Here is a 6,000-nt window from a genome sequence, read left to right on the forward strand (position 1 = left end):
TACTCAATAAAATTTTGGCAAACAGACTCCAAGAACACATCAAAAACATTATCCACCATGACCAAGTAGGCTTCATCTCAGAGATGCAAGGTTGGTTCAACACACAAAAGTCTGTCAATGTAATACACCATATAAACAGATTGAAAGAAAAAAACCACATGATCATTTCATTAAATGCTGAAAAGGTGTTTTACAAAATTCAACACCCCTTCATGATAAAGGTCTTGGAGAGATCAGGACTACAAGAAACATACCTAAACATGGTAAAGGCAATTTACAGCAAGCCAACAGCCAATATCAAAGTAAATGGAGAGATACTAAAATAAAATCCACTAAAATCAGGAACAAGGCAAGGCTGTACAATCTCTCCATATTTACTCAAAATAGTACTTGAAGTTCTAGCTAGAGCAATAAGACAACAATAGGAGATCAAGGGGATATAAATTGGAAAGGAAGAAGTCAAACTTTCAGTATTTGCTGGTGACATGATAGTATTCAGTAGTGACCCCAAAATTCGACTCAAGAACTCTTACAGCTTATAAACTCCTTCAGTAAAGTGTCAGGATACAAGATTAACTCAAAAAATCAGTAGCCCTCCTATATACAAATGACAAACAGGCTGAGAAAGAAATTAGAGAAATATCACCCTTTACAATACCCACAAATAATTAAAAAAACCTTGGGGTAACTCTAACTAAGCAAGTGAAGGACCTGTATGACAAGGACTTTAAGTCCCTGAAAAAAGAATTTGAAGAATATATCAGAAAATGGAAAGATCTCCCATGCTCATGGGTAGGTAGGATTAACATAGTAGAAATGGCAATCTTACCAAAAGCAATCTACAGATGCAATGCAATCCCCATCAAAATACTTCACAGACCTGGTAAGAACAATACTCAATTTCATATGGAAAAACAAAAAAACACCCAGGATAGCCAAAAGAATCCTGTACAATAAAACAACCTCTGGAGGCATCACGATCCCTGACTTCAAGCTCTACTATAGAGCTAGAATAATAAAAACAGCTTGGTACTGGCATAAAAACTAACATATGGACCAATGAAACCAAACTGAAGCACCTGACATTAATCCGCACAGGTATGAACACCTAATTTTTGACAAAGAAGCCAAAACTATACAATGGAATGAAGAAAGCATCTTCAACAAATGGTGCTGGCACAACAGGTAGACGATTGCAAATAAATCCATATTTGTCAATGTGCACAAAGTTTAAGTCCAAGTGGATCAAAGACCTGAACATAAATCTAGTTATTCTGATCCTCATAGAAGACAAATTTGGAAATAGTCTTGAGCGCATTGGCACTGGAGATCACTTCCTAAATACAACAGCAGTAGCACAGACACTGAGAGAAACAATTAATAAATAAGACCTCTTGAAACTGAGAAGCTTTTGTAGGGCAAAGGACATGGTCAACAAGACAAAAGGACAGCCTACAGAACAGGAAAAGATCTTCACCAACCCCACATCTGTCAGAGGGCCTGACACAGGATATTTTGATTTTTTGAGACTGGGCTTGTCTGTGTAGTCTTGGTTCTCCTCTACACATCCCAAGTGCTGATATTAAAGTTATGTACCACGAACACATGAAAAAAATTCTCTCTCTCTCTTTTTTTCTTTCTTTCTTTCTTTCTTTCTTTCTTTCTTTCTTTCTTTCTTTCTTTCTTTCTTTCTTTCTTTCTTTCTTTCTTGTGTTTTTGCTTGCTTTTGTTTGTTATTTTAGACAGGATTTCTTTGTGTAGCCTTGTCTGTTTTGACCAGGGTATAGACCAGGGTGTCCTTGAACTCAAGAGATACCCCTTTCTCTGCTTTCCTCGTGCTGAGATTAAAGACTTATGTCACCAGCAAAATAAAGATACCCCTGTCTTTATTTGGGTTGTTGGTTCAAGACTGGGTTTCTCTTTGTAGCCTTGGCTGTTCTAGAACTTCAACTGTAGACCAGGCTGGTCTCAGACTCACAGAGTTCTGTCCACTCTGCCTCCCAATTCCTAAAATAAAAGGAGTGAAAATCCACTACTGGCCAACAACACTTTTTCTTTTTTATTAAGACTTTTTTTTCATTCATTTTACACACCAATCAAAAATCCCCCTCTTCCCACCTTCCACACTCCCCAGCCTTCTCCTCCCAACCCAACCTCCAGTCTCCCCCACCAGAAGGCAAGTCCTCCCATGGGGAGACACATCCAGCTGAGGCAAGTCCAAACGCTTCCCCCTGCCTCAAGGCTGCACTAGGTGTCCCATCATAGATAGTGGGCTCCAAATGCCTGTTCTTGCACCAGGGATGGATTCTGATCCTTCTACCACGGGCTCCCCAAGCAGATCAAGTTACACAACTGCCTAGCCATGCAGAGGGGGGCCTAGTCCAGTCCCATGCTGGCTCCACAGCCAGTGAACCAAGTTTCATGAGTTCCCACTAGTTTGGTTGGGTCATCTCTGCAGGTTTCCCCATCATGATCCTGATACACTTGCTCGTAGAATCCCTCTTCTCTCTCTTTGACTGGACTCCTGGAGCTCTGCCTGGTGTTTGGCTATGGATCTCTAGATCTGCTTTCATCAGTCTTTGGAGAGAAGCTCTGTGATGACAGTTAGAGTGTTCACCAGTCTGATCCATGGGGTAAGCCAGTTCAGTTCAGGTACCTTCTCCACAATTTCTAGTAATCCATGCTGGGGTCATCTTTGGGGATTTCTGGCAACTTCCCAAGCATAAGGTTTCTTTCTATCCCCATGATATCTCCCTGTATCATAGTATCTCTGTCATTGGTTTTCCCCTCAAGCCCTGTTGCAGCTCAACCATTCCATTCCCTATGATCTCATGCCCTATCTCCTACCATCCTTGGCCCACCCATCATCCCCAGTTTACTCATGGAGATCTCATGTACTTCTCCTTCCCATGATGATCCATGCATCCCTCTTTGGTTCTTCCTTGTTAGCTATATTCTCTGGAATTGTGGGTTGTTGTCTGATTATCCCTTGCTTTACATCTAGAATCCACTTATGTGTGGGTACACACCATGCTTGTCTTTCTGAGTCTGGGTTACCTCACTCAGGATGACATTTTCTAATTCCATCTATTTGCTTGCAAATTTCATGATGTCATTGTTTTTCTCTGCTGAGTAGTATGCCATTGTGTATATGTACCACATTTTCTTAATCCATTCTTCAGTTGAGGGGCATCTAGGTTGTTTCCAGGCCCACAATTCTTTAGAGATCTTGAAAGGACAATTGTTAGATTTCTATAGAAATACCAAAACAAAACAAAACAAAAAAACAACCAACAAACCAAACAAACAAACCAAACACAAGCACAAAAAACAGGGAAAAAACTCAGGAAAACAAACACAATCTTGAACAATGAAAGAACTGTTGGATAAATCACTATCATTGTTTGCAAATTGTATTACAGAGCTATAGTAATAAAAAAGTTTGATGTTGGTATAAAAATAGACACATTGACCAATGGAAACAAATTGAGATCTACAAATAAATTTATATATCTAGAGACATCGGACACCTGATTTTTTTATTCGTAAAAAAGCCAAAACTACATACAAAAATGGAGACATCATCTTTAGAAATATACCTGATCAAACTAGATGGGCTCATGTAGAAGACTGCAAATACATCAATATTTATCACCCTATATGGAACTCAACTCTAAATAGATCAAAGATCTCAGCCAGATACATTGAATATGATAGAATAGAGAGTGGGGAATAGCCTTGAACTCACTGGAACAGGAAAAGACTTTCTGAACAGAACACCAAATAAACAGGCATTAAGAACAACAATTAATATATAGGATCTCATGGAACTGAAAAGCTTCTGTTTGGCATAGGACACCACCATTGAGACAAAGTATCAGTCTACAGAAGAGGAAAAGAAGTTTAACTACTACACAACCAATAAAAAGATAATATCTAAAACATATAAAGAATTAAAAAAAACTGGACATCAAGAAAACAATTAACCTAGTTAAAAATGGAGTATAGATCTAAAGAGAGATCTCCCAAAGGAGGAAACAGATCCATCTCCACTTCAGGATGCCTTCATTCTATAGCCTCCCTTCCTAATCCTGAGCTCACCAAAGAGAAGGATCAGGGAGCTCCATATAAAGTTTAGTTCACATCCCAAGATTCCTGAAAAGAACCAAATCATCCAGCTTCTTTTATTCTGGTATTCTTTTTTTTTTTTTTGTTTTTGGAGACAGGGTTTCTCTGTGTAGCTTTGCACCTTTCCTGGAACTCACTTGGTAGTCCAGGCTGGCCTCGAACTCACAGAGATCCTCCTGGCTCTGCCTCCCGAGTGCTGGGATTAAAGGCGTGCGCCACCACCGCCAGGCCTATTCTGGTATTCTTAAAGGCAGATTCTAAATGACTTTAACTTGGGTTAAGGCTTTCCAAGACCTGGCTATGACTTTAGAGGCAAAGAAAACTGTTTAAGGGGAACCAAAAGGCACCATCTCCTGGTCTCCCATCAGGTAACAACTGTTACTGTAATGATTTTAATTCAAACACCAGGAAGATGCTACATAGAAGCCACAGTGTGAATGATAGCATAGGTCATGACTCCATTAATAGGGTTTCTGCTAACTCCAGTTAGGAATAATCCTTATCTGAACCATATTTATAGCTAGAACTCTAAATAAACTTCACATACAGGAAATCTTCACCATTCTGACAACTCCAGTTCCCTCAGCTAGTATTTAGTGGGTAAATTACATGTAATATTATCATCTTTCTCATCATCATCTTACACACTCCTTGAAAGCTGTGTTCAGATACCCATTATGGTTCCTTGTGCTCTCTAAATACTAAACACATCTCTGTGTTGAGAACATGCATGACAAATAATACTAAGCACATTTTTTTTTCTGCCAGTACTCCTATTAGGGATTCCTATCATTTCCTTGAACTCACAATCCCTGAAACAATTTAATCCTTGATCTGGTTTATTATTTAACTAAACAATACTTTAGATTTCAGATCAAGTAAGTAAAACCTAGAAATGCTTATTTATAAGAACATAGAAAAGAATCGATCGGCCATACAGGCAGACACTCACAGGATACCACAACTGGACAGAATGTAAAAATGAAGAGATCATGGGGATCTGAACCCCAACATACACCTCTATATCCTACATTAATGGCTCCAGAAATATTGTGGAAGAGTGGACAGAAAGACAGTGAGAGCCAGAATACCAGGAAGTGTGCTGTGAAACATTCTCTCCTAGAAATGGCTGCATAAACAAGACCAGAACAATGAATATGTTGGTATGAATGTGGGAAATTTTGAGAGTCCAATCCCTAGACAAAAAATTAGGCTCTATTAGGGACAAGCTCCCTAACTGATCATCCAGCACCAAGTGGTCATCCCTTCTGATGGCTATTCCTTATTGTCAATTTGACTACCTGTGGAATTAACTAAAACCCAAAAGATAAGTGTAGCAACCATCATTAATCTACAGGAACAAAATTAAATGGATATGAGCACACACACACACACACATAGAGAGAGAGAGAGAGAGAGAGAGAGAGAGAGAGAGAGAGAGAGAGAGAGAGAGAGAAGTGGTTCATTCTACAAGGCTGGATGTATCAGCTGGTCTTCAGTATACATTGAAATCCTCCCTAAAAATAGAATCTAATACCAGTGACAGGATGAACTTGGCAGTGAGAATGAGAGCAAGAAGTCAAAGAGCACAGATGAGAGATTTTCCTTCTTTTCCATGTCCTTTATATAGGCTGCCACAAGCTAAGATTTAAGGTAGATTCTCAAACCTCAAAACTTCTGAGCTTAGGCGGGGGCTTCTCCCTTCAAATGATTCAATCAAGAAAATTCCCTTCACAGAAAAATCAGAGACACTTGGGTTTTAGTTAATCAAGTATTTATTTTTTATTCAGACCTAGTTTCTCTGTGTATTGTTGGAGCACAGATTTGAATTCATTTTGTAGATCAGGCTAGCCTCTAACTCACAGAGATCTG

Source organism: Peromyscus californicus, unplaced genomic scaffold, assembly GCF_007827085.1.
Source record: "Peromyscus californicus insignis strain IS unplaced genomic scaffold, ASM782708v3 Scaffold_11__1_contigs__length_118956290, whole genome shotgun sequence".
NCBI classification, from domain to species: domain Eukaryota; kingdom Metazoa; phylum Chordata; class Mammalia; order Rodentia; family Cricetidae; genus Peromyscus; species Peromyscus californicus.